This window comes from Onychomys torridus, chromosome 8 (assembly GCF_903995425.1).
Source record: "Onychomys torridus chromosome 8, mOncTor1.1, whole genome shotgun sequence".
NCBI lineage: Eukaryota > Metazoa > Chordata > Mammalia > Rodentia > Cricetidae > Onychomys > Onychomys torridus.
The window spans coordinates 78,483,297-78,494,980 of record NC_050450.1 but is presented as its reverse complement, the minus strand read 5'-3'; the positions used below and the strand labels follow the sequence as shown (position 1 = coordinate 78,494,980).

General features: G+C 43.9%; 1 long non-coding RNA gene across 1 annotated transcript; it reads left to right on the top strand.

The window, feature by feature from the left end:
• Positions 1-249: 249 nt before the first annotated feature.
• LOC118590288 lies at positions 250-3,931 on the top strand. The gene is made up of 3 exons (XR_004945725.1): positions 250-942; positions 1,574-1,727; positions 3,537-3,931. It is a non-coding gene; the product is annotated as an uncharacterized LOC118590288 (long non-coding RNA).
• Positions 3,932-11,684: the final 7,753 nt, after the last annotated feature.

Sequence of the window (11,684 nt, the reverse complement as noted above, 5' to 3'; positions counted from 1 at the left end):
CCCGATGCCCGGCTCCGCCCCCGCCCGCTCCGCCCTCTGCGTGCTCCCGCGGCCGCCTGCGCGTCACCGCGCCCAGTGGCCAATCAATACCAGGAGCGGCAAGCGGCTCCGCTGCCATTCATTCCCCTGAAGCTCGGAAGGTGGGGCGGAACCACACGGAGGAGGGGCGTGGTTAGCGGAAAGGGGAGGAGCGCTGGAAGGGCGGTGCTCTGCATTAAAGCTTTGAGCCGGGTGAGCTGGAACCGAGAGGAAGAAACATTGTGTAGGAGATGGCCCCGTGATCTTAAAAGCAGCTGTGCAGGAAGTGGCAGCAAGCAAGGACCTCTCTCTGCCTTCTAATCTTGGCCCCGTGTCATTTATTCATCCTTCATTCAGTTCTGCGTCCTTCCTTCCATTTATTTTTTCACCATTTTACGCTACCACGAAGACAAGTTTTTAACATGTCCATCCTGTGAAGAAGAGATTGGGGTCTCTAAGAAAAAGAGATTCTCCTGGACAAGTCTTCTTGTTTTCTATTTTTTTAACCTAAGAAATTCCCAAGGAAATCGGGGCCCTTTGGGGAACCCTTTTTAAAGCTAAGAGGGCTTGCCAGAAGAGCAGTTTATAGGGAGAGAGGAGATAAGAGGTCGTGAACGTAGTCTGGAACACTGGAAACAGGAAAGTGGTTGATATTAACAGAGCCTAGCAGGACCTCTCCTGGAGGTGTGCTCCCCTCCAAGAATCCTGCTCACACCCATCCCCGACTCCTCAAAACACCTTCTTGAGGTACCTAGGGCCAGTCCTAAGAACGTTTACTCTGCTTGCCGTGAACGAACCACCCCAAAGTTGGGGAATGGTTTCACCCACTTGTCCTTTAGTTTCCTTTTCTCTAAGTGCCTAGAGGTACTTTCCACAACTGCATTGATCTTGGCAGGAATCGACATCATGTTACTCGTTTCACAGGTAAGGAAGCCAAGGCTTTGGAAGGTGGTGGTGCAATTCCCTATAGCTAAGTTATTGAGTCAGCCTAGGTGTCCGACATCAAAGGATGTAGAAAGAAAATGCGGTATGTGCACAGAGGCAGTATGGAAAATTAGCCATAAGGGAACACAAACAAAGGAGGATATGAGAGTAATCTGACTGCGCTAGGTCAGGCCATTGATCTCCAGGGTTGAGTCTGCTGATGGAGCTGGCTAGGCAGAGATCTGTTTCCTTGTTTTAGCTCCAGGTGCTTCCATTCCAAAGCTGCACACTTGACTTAAAAGGACAACCACCCCCAATCGAGGAGGACTGGATCACTCTTCAGGCATGGGTCTGAGTAACTACTAGAACTCCCCACACAGGCTGTCAAGAGGAACCATGTCATGTCCTCAGTGGGGAAACAGATAGCATCTCACGTGAAGTGAAATAAGCCAGACTTAGAAAGACAAATACTGAATGTTCTCTATCATATGTTAAATATAGAGAAAGAAAGAAAAAAAAGTCTTCAATGTAGAAGGGGATCAGGGAGAAGGGAGATAAAAAGTGTATGGGGTGGGGATAAATCTGTTCAAAGTATATTATAGGCGTGTGTTCTACTTTCATGTCTGTGCAGAACATCCTGACAGAAAGCAACTGTGAGGAGAAAGGAGTTTATTTGGCTTACAAGTCCAAGTTCAAGGCAGCCTTATGGGGGAGTCCAGACAAGAACTTCAAACAGCTGGTTACCTCACATCTACAGACAAGAGGAGGGCAAAACGTAAATGCATGTACGTTCATTTGCTTGTGCTGGGCTCAGAGTCTCTTTTCACACAGTTAGGGGGCCTTTGCCTAGGGAATGGTGCTGCCCAAAGTGGGCTGGGTCTTCCCACATCAGTGAACTTTATTAAGACAGTCCTCCGCAAGCCATCCCAACGTAGGTGATTCTAGGCCGTGTCAAGTTGAAAAAGCTAACCGTCATGGCATGTATGGGAAAATGTCACAATGAAATCTACTATTTTGTACAACGAGTATCTGCTGAGTGAAAAAGAAACTTGCCTCATGCAAAACAGATTCACAGGCAGCTTCCTCTCACTAAGCCCCAGAAACCTTCAGGGTGCCAACGGCCTCCCCCTAAGTTTTAAAGCAGTACATTTCTGAAAACAGGCACTTGACTTTTTTCCACTCACAGCAAAGCTCGACAATTAGCATAGACTGAAGATCTACCAGTTGGCTACTTGACACACCCCAGCTAAATGATCAGTGGTTCATGGGATGGTAACAGTGGAAGTAACTAAAAAGGATAAGTGACAATTAGTCGCATGAAATGATGACATAAGGGATAGGAACCAGGAACCATAATTATAACAAATGTACCACTTCCTTGGGGAACAAAAGGGAGGTTATACGTGAGAGGGCGTGAGAAGTCTCTGTGCTCTTCTTTCAGTCTTGCTCCAAACCGAGAACTGTTAAGAAGATTTGCTTTTTTTTTTCTTTAAAGTAAGAGAAATAAAACACTGATGCATACCTCAACATAAATTGACCTTGAGGACATTATGTGAAATGAATGGACCCAGAGACAAAGAAGGGTCACATATTATTACACAGCTGTAGAACCAGCCAGCCTAAGTTCAGTGAGAGGCACTGTTCCAAACGTAAGGTGACAAAGGAAGAGAGATACTTGATATTGACCTCTGGCTTTCATACAGATGTGATGTGCTCCCGTGTACATATGCACATACTTGTGCACATACCCACATAGACATGTATATACAACATACACATGCGAAGTGAGATGCCCCCTTCTCATGGGTTTATGAGAAGAAATCTCAAGTGTATGTGTAGCAGAGAAATACTGGCTTCAATTTAGAAATTGAGATTAAGACAGTGGGAGCTAAAGAAAATGGAGAGGTCTGGCTTTTTATCTATTTGTTTATTTTGGTCACTGGTTGTGGGTTTTCTTTTGTTTGTTTTGCACTAGCAGAACACAAACGTTCTTCGTGGGTTTGGGGATATAGGTCTTTCTACAAAACTGCAGATACATTTGCAAGAACAACCTGTTCTTTGGTGAGGAGATCTGTCATTGTGTAGACACCAGATGCTGAAGCAGCTTTTGGGAGAACACCTGTTCTGCTGACTGAGGTACACAGGGTCCCTAGACAGGATGCTGATGTGACTAGCAAGCACCTGGACCCTGCTTCCCTGACAGTGATGGACCACTCAGAACTCAAACTTTGCCTTGAGATGCCCTTTGAAGGTTAAATGAACTTTTCACTCAGATGGGTTACTACTACTTTATGGTGTGTCTGTACAAATGACAGGGTAAAGCAACTACTTTAATGGAAGTCTCCTGGCCTTCCCCTTTCTTCAAAGGAGGAATGCTGCCTTTTCCTGTTCTTCTACTCACATTCCCTGAGATCTGTTGTCTCTGTATGCTCCGTCCCCAGGCTTTCCTGATGAAAGTTACCCAAGACACAATGAGACATAAAATGATGACCCGGGGAAATGGGAGGGACCCAGATACTATGATGACTGATCTTCATTGTCAACTTGACTAGGTTTGCAATCACTCAGCAGACATGTTTCTGTTGTGTCCTCAGTGGAGCATCTGGAAAGGGCTGGACCAACAAAGGAAGACCCTCTCTGAATGTGACTGGAACCATCCCATTGGCCAGGCTCCCAGGCTGAACAAGAAGGGGGAAATGAGAAAGCAAGTTGAACACCCATGTTCATTGCTCTGCTCAGGACCGTGGACAGTGTGGTCAGCTGCCTCTCAGTCTGTCTGTCATTCACCTTTCATTTGTTTTCTTGTAGCAATGGAAATCAGTAACTAATACCTGTATGTGGTCTATATTGATCTTTCTGGTGAGGATGAGTAAGAGAAAGGAATAGTCCATAATCCAGAGAATGTTGGTTAAGGTGTTTGATGAGATTGGGAGGGATTCAGCAAAGTGTAAGGGTTCATAGACAGGTAGTAAGGTACAAGAATGACAGGAGTAGGAAAAAGATTGTATTTCTCAACAAATAAAATGTACAGTCCTATTTAAAAATTATTATTATCATTGTCTGTTTTCTAGTATTGTTTTTGAAAATTCTTTTAGAGACTGGATCGTGTGTAACAATTTGGTAAAGTGGTTAGTCAGATTAACTTTTTTGACGAGCTACTTTCACGTCCATTCTTTCATTTTTTCCCCCTTAAAACCATCCCGCCAAAGGCAGGCAAAGTGCCACATGCCTGCACACCTGTGATATCAGCTACTTGGAGTCTGAAGCAGGAAAATCATGTGTTTAAGCCAAGAAGTTGTAAGTCAACCTAGGTAGCATAGTAAGACTTCATCCTCCCAGAATAATAATAATCCTTCAAGAAAATGTGTCTATTTTATAAGTGAAGAAGTGAAAGCATTAAGAGAACTTTGGGAGTTGGTTCGATTTGTAAATGTAAGTGAAAGGGTTAAGAGTGTAGTAGACTTTCTGCCCCCACGCCCATGCTTTTTGTCCCTCTAAGTAGGCCTCCTCACAGAGTGTGTGACTCTCCCCTGTGTGAAGCAGTATTCCACTCTCAGTGGGAAGTCAGTACATGACATTGGACTGACTGTAGTGTTTGGGTTCCCCAACCCAACTGCACTAGATCCACATAGGATACTCCTACAGTCTCACAGTGTTCTTGCGGACTATAGAAGGTTTGGGCTAGCTGCAGCTCTCTTTTTAGAAGAAGGCTTGGTAGGTGCAGCTTTGGGTAAGCAAAGAAATACGCCTCAAACAAAGCAGAAGTTAATGGCAGTGGTTGTCACCCACGTGGCTCTGAAGCCACAAGAGCATACCACGGACTTACGCTGGTCTGTACAAAACCATCGTCTATGGTTTTTTTTTTTCCCCCCACTGAAAAAAGAAAGAATAACAGGTTTTTTAAAAAGTCTGGACGTCCTTGAATTTGGATGGATAGCCATCTAATTCATGCTTCTTGCTCTTAAAGGGATATTAAGAAGTCAGTGCGGACAACCATGGCCAAAGTGAACCACAAAGGAAAGGATTTGAGAGGGGCTTTGTGTCTCTGTGTCTCTTGGGTACTCTTTTGGCTTGTGGGCAAAGATGAAACATAACTTCTCTTAAGGAGAGAAAAGTAGAGTTTGTTGGTGGAACTGCCCAAGAGTATTTCTCTATGCTCACACACTGCAGGAGCTGTTCTGAAACCCTAGCCTCCTGAGAGGATCCAGACACAACTCACATCATCATTTATACTTCCTGTTCAGCTGGACCTTCTTGGACAAGTCACCGTAGCTCACCCACTGCCGGACTTCTGTAGTTGACACTTTGCATCCATAGGCTGTGCATTTAGCCATACATGCAACCAACTGCAGAATGGAAAGACTTTTAAAGAATAATTCCAGAGAGTAAAATCTTGAATTTACTATGCACCAAGTACCACACCAAATCCACGTAAGTGAAGTGATGTGGGCTATTGACATTGCATTAGGATTTATAGGTAATTCAGAGACGACTTAAAGTATACAGAAGGATATGCACAGATTATCTGAAAACTCTACATATGTATGTGTATACACTGAGCAGCCTGAGATTTTGGTATTCTTGTGAGTCCTGGAACCAAATCTCATGAATACCAAGGAAGAAACATAAATTTAAATGACATTTTAAAACCACAGCTAAGTAGTACTAATTGTTGCTAGTTTTCTTATGAATATGAAAAGGGAAATATTTTTCCTGTCACACATGTTCTCAATGAGCACACTGCATACAGTCTGATGAGTATACCAATGTCAGGTAGAAAGTCTGGTAAGATAATTCAAGGAGGAGATAAGCATCTGATATTAAGTAACAGTTCAGAGCCAGGCGGTGGTGGTACATGCCTTTAATCCCAGCACTCAGGAGGCAGAGCCAGGCAGATCTCTGTGAGTTTGAGGATAGCCTGGTCTACAGAGTGAGATCCAGGACAGGCACCAAAACTACACATAGAAACCTTGTCTCAAAAAAAAGTACCCCCCCAAAAAACACCCAACCAAACAAAAATGACAGCTCAGTATGTGATCCTCAGGTGGAATATTGCTCAGGATGTTCTAAAGGCAATGGGGCAGTGTGGGGTAACTTGGTCATCAGGCGACAATGAAATTTAGCAAATTAGGCAGGAGAGGAAGGTGAGCAAGTTAAGCTCCAAGGGAAAAACATGGACCATACAAAGGCCTGATGCATTTGAGACAATCCCACGTGATGCAAGCTAGAGACTTCAGTGAAGAAGAGTCCCAGGTGGAGATGGTGGGTACATAGGCTTCATAGTAAAGAAGGGATGGGAGCATTAAGATAACACTTGGAGTTCATGTTGGAAAATCTCGTAACACTCAGGGGAAGGGATCAGTTTCATATCTAGATGGATGTATGGGAAACAGCTGAAAGAGGGAAACTTGAGATGGCCGGTACTGATAGCAACTCTAGCCAGTAGAGTGTGCCATGAGGATTGGAATGGTCTAAATGCACACTGTCACCCTTGGCTATTGAGTACCTTCAAGGTGCTCTGAGGAATATGATGGTTACTGTTACTGCATTTCACTATGTTTAATTTCAGTAGTTACATGTGGCTTCCACATTGCACAGTACAGTCTATATCCTTTTTGTCTGTGTACGAATAGAAACTCCAGTCTTTAGCTGAACACATGACTGCCCAGAATAAAGATTATGTTTTTCCGCTTACTTGGCAGCAAATGTGGTCAGATGGCTGAGTACTAGACAATCCCATGTGAGCTACAGTGTAATTTCTGGGTCATGCTTTAAGAGTCAAGGCCTTTGCCTACTTATCCTCCTGCATAGGTTGAACTGTGGACACAGAAGATGCACGGGGTGAGTCTGGCATGATAGAACAGCAAGACAGATGAGCTTAAGTCCAATGACTTCGGTGGAACTGCCATGCTAGTTCATGATTGTAATTAAATGGAGCTTCTCTCACATTTACCCTACCCTAGCAAATACTGCGAGAGAAACTGATGAACAGATTACAACCGTCCAGGCAAGAGGCAGTACAGCTGAATACTAAGATAATATCATGGGAGAGGAATAAAGGGGAATAATTGGAAAAATATAAAAGAATTAGTGTGTGTGTGTGTGTGTGTGTGTGTGTGTGTGTGTGTGTGTGTGCCAGTGTGCATGAGAGGCTAGAGGTCAACCTAGATGTCATTCTACCTTGCATTTTAAGATGCTTCTACTTTGCAGTTTAAGATAGCATCTCTCTTTTACTGGAATTCCCTGGATGGGCTGGCTGGCTGGTGAACTCTTCAATACACCCGTCTCTACCGCCCCAGTGCTGGGAACAAGCGCAGACCACCACAAGCAGCTGCTGGCCTGAATTCTGGGGATTAACCTCAGGTCCTCATGCTTCCACAGCAAGCACCTTACCACCTGAGCTAACTCCCCTAGCCACCTTCATCATTTTTAGAGACTCACTTTGAGGTTCAACAGGCCTTGGGGTCACAGTGATCGAGTCTCAGCTTCCCAAGTGCTGGCATTACCAGTGTGAGCCATCATACCTGGCTGAAGACTCTATATATACAAAGCCTAAATCTGTGAAAATGCTTTTGAGACAGGAGTGACAGTGCCAACCATGGTGGCTTTTGTGTGCATTGTGCCTAACTCAGCTTTTAATCCTACTTAAAAATGGAAATCTAATGAGTGTAGAGAAACACACACACACACACACACACACACACACACACACACACACGTATGCATGTAATTTTTAAACTACATATATTTGATTATGTGAGACCTTACAGTGCTTTAAGCAAGTAATTATTTGGCTTTTCCTTATCTTTTCTTTTTGGCTTTTTGAAACAGTGTTTTTCTGTGTAACAGCTCTGACTGCCCTGGAACTCACTCTAGACCAGGCTGGCCTGTCCTCAAACTCACAGAGATCCACCTGCCTCTGCCTCCTAAATTAGGATTAAAGTTATGTGCCATCACTGCCCAGCAGCTTCTTTTTTTAAGACAGGGTGGTAACTCAAATTTTAAAAAGTCTTTTAATAAAAAACCCAGAACCAGAATATTGGGATAAATACTGAAAAGTCAGAGAGAAAAAGGAACAAGCCACAGCCACCACTTCTTACCTCACCAACTCCTCAGCCTGAAAAACCCTCTAGTTCCTATCTTCTCATTACATAAACACCTTTCTCCATCCAGCCACCACTTCTGGGATTCAAGGTGTGTGTACTTCCCAAGCAAAGGCACGAGATCTCAAGTGCTGGGATTAAAGGCATGTGATTCCCAATAGTGGAATTAAAGGTGTGTGCCAGCACTGCCTCGCTGTTTTCTCTCCTAGAATGAGTCAATCTCATATAGTCCAGGGTGGCTTTAAACTCACAGAGATCCAGATGGATCTCTGCCTCCTGAGTGCTAGGATTACAGGTGTGTGCCACCACTGCCTGGCCTCTATGTTTAATGTAATGGCTTGTTCTGTCATCTGATCTTCAGGCAAATTTTATTAGGGTACACAGTATCTCACCACACAATATATCACTACACACTGTGTTGCCCAGGATTGTCTCAAATTTCTGGGCTCAGGAGATCTTCCAGCTTCAGCTTCCTGAGTAGCTGCAACTTCAGGTTTATGCTGCTTCTCACACACGAGTGGGCATGTCAAGAACTTTTGAGAGTCAGAGCTGCACATAAGAACTTGTCTAGAGCTAGGTGTAGTGGTGCATGCCTGTTATCCCAGAATTTTATACGTAGAAGCAAGAGGATCAGAAGTTTAAGCTAATCTTGGCTGCATGATAACTTTGGGATCAGCTGGGGGCACACAAACCTTAACAAACAAACAAATAAACAAATAAATGAACAAACTCACTCATGCAGTGGTGGCACCATTGCTATGAAGTTGACCAACATACCTCTAATTGGATTTGAAGATCTCTCCACAAAAGAGAATCCCTGCCTGATACTATAGACCTGGTCAAAAGCCGTGGTAGAGGAGATCATAGGGAGCAGAATAATGCTGTTGAGCTAAGTTGACATAATATTAAATCATCTTCTAATTATTTGTGCTCATATTCATAGACAAATGCCACCCACAGCCTTAGTTGGGGAAAGCTCTCTCCCCAGTGAACAATGGTAAATGCAGTCTCATGGCTCTACAAGGCGTTCAGAATACATGACGAGTGAGTGCTCAAACCTAAGCAAGGTATTCATACTACATTCTCTAAGGCTTGGGAACACTGTGAAAGAGAATGCGGAAGGATGTGAGAGCCAAAAGATAGGAAGAAGGGCTCCCAAATGCAATCTGCTAGGAAAATCAGCCACTGTAATCACAAACTCCCAGCAGATGTGGGTGTCTTCATTGGGTCTACAAAAGAATGGGCCCATCCATAGTCAGGCGTGGATGGAGAAGGGACTGGGGGAGGCTACCCTCCACTGCTCATCTGTTTGCTGTTGATAGATTCAGGGAGTGGATGACTCATTGTCTTCCGTTGTTGACTCACTAGTGACCCCACCAGATTTCAACAGTTAGTCTCAAGCCAGTGCTCACACAGCTAGCCCTGGTTAAACTGAATGGATCACAAAACACAACCAAAAGCTATGAATCTGTGAAAGTGGCTGGGGCAGGGAGGGGAGGGAGTTGATAGGGATGGGAAGGAGATCAAAGAGGGGGAGGGGAGAGCAATCAGAAAGCATTATTTACATGTATGACATGGTCAACGAACAAAATTAACTTGAAAAATAAACTTTTAAAAAAGACTTCTCTAAACCTAAATCCTGTACTAAGTTGATTCTAGCAGCCTAATGCGGCATTGCTAGGTCATTTCAGCACCCCCCCACCACTTTGAGTTCAAAGCTGTCAGGAAAGTTGACTGTTGTAGCCAAGAGCTGACCGTCACCCTCTGAATGGTATAAAAGGGCTTCAAGGTGAGGAGTCCTTTCCCGGGCCCTTTGAGCCTTTACATTATCTCCTAGAACTCAGGAACATTTTTCTCAAGTGTCTCAAAACTATTCTTTGGCAAAAGAATCCTCAGGAAGATTGTGGCCGGGATCTCAGGGGGAAGATAGAATCCCAGTTTTCCAAACTGCCAGCTTGCAGGCACAGCTGACCTAGTCACATTTGCATGGGTCAGCCCTCTGTGATTTTTCATTTCCATAGCTCTGCAGGAACTCAACATACTCCCATTGCCTACTCCCTCATTCTCCCTTTAAAGGAGCAGTCACCAAAATCAGAGCTCAAAGCTTATGTCTTTCCCTTATCCTCACCACTTACCAAGTAAAATCTGTTTTCCTATATACCAATGTCCAGCTTTACTTATCCATGATGGAAGCTTGAGTCAGGTTATTCACTGGCTACATAATTTTTATGTTGAAGATGAAGAAATTGATCCACCAAGAGATTAAATACCGTATCTAACATCACTCCGGGAGCTCATTAGTATTTGAGTCATAGGATTACATAACTGTAGAGCTGCAAAAACTCTTAGGATCCATCTTGTTCAGCCTTGAAGAGTGTAAGGGCTGGAGAGTATAAACACTAGCTGCTAAAAGAATTAAAACTCAACCTCTTGGTAAAACTGTCAGATCCAAATAAAGATACAGGATATCCAAGGAAATTCAAATTTCAGTTATCAGCATTTTTGTTTAGTATAAAATGTCTGCCTCTGCCCCCTGGTGCAATATTAGTTGGTAATTAATTAGTTCTCTGAAATTCAAGTTTAACTCAGCATCCGGTACTTGATGTATCAATCCCACCTCAGGGCAATCCTTCCCAGGGTCCTTTGCACTCCACAACTTAATGTTGGGTTCTTCGACCATCTCACAACTTGTTTGTGTACATCTGGTCATGTGGTCACGACATTAAGATTGGGATCAGTGAGTTTTGCAATTTTATTGAGGCCTAAAACCTTTCAAAAGTCAGAAACAACCCTGGGTAATATTTATAAAACAGGCCTGGTTCATTTACAAATAAATCCACTAAAGAACGCAATTAAATATGACCCCTTTGTAGCTATATACTTAACTGTATTAGGGAACTGTAAAATTGGCTGAACTCAGGCTGATAGCTTTCTTATCCATTGCCCTGTAGCCAAGTAAATTTCTTTTCTAACCATATGTTACATGTTGAGAGGGTGGGGTGGGGTACAGAAGGGAAGTGGCCAGTTAGGTCCAAGTGGGTAGGAAAGTAAGATTTGACCAAACAGAAAACAGCAAGACTAAAGACCAGCACAATAAACAAGCAGCCTAGGAAGAATGCTGTAGATAATGAGTAAACAGAGCTCTGGAAAAATAGACCAGACTCACTGATAAAGAGCCCAGTGCCTGCAGAGCTGACCCTTGAGAACAAAGGGATGCGGGTACTCTCTGGCAATACCCGAGACTTTGTAAACAGAGTCACCAGAGTGAAATGAAACCCGGATAGATAAAATTACCTTCTTTTTTTACTGACCAACCCAGCCCAGCTGGTAACATGGGCTCTACCACACAAGCCCTAAGGAATGCTATATAAAGAAAAGGGGCGCGCGGGGGGGGGGGGGAGAACAGGGGCAGGGAGTGATGGTGGTGTTCACACTCCACATCTTAGCTTAGCTGCAGCCTCATCTCTTAGCTGAAGACATAGCGAATGTTATTAGTGACTTCCTCCCTGCCTTGGCCATGTTATGAGTGAAACTTTGGCGGTTCAGACACATTAAGGAACAGACCTCCCTGTGAATATGGTAGAGTGTTTCAATAAAGCCAAATCCAAGTAAGGAATCTTTCCCAGAGTTTGACAGTCT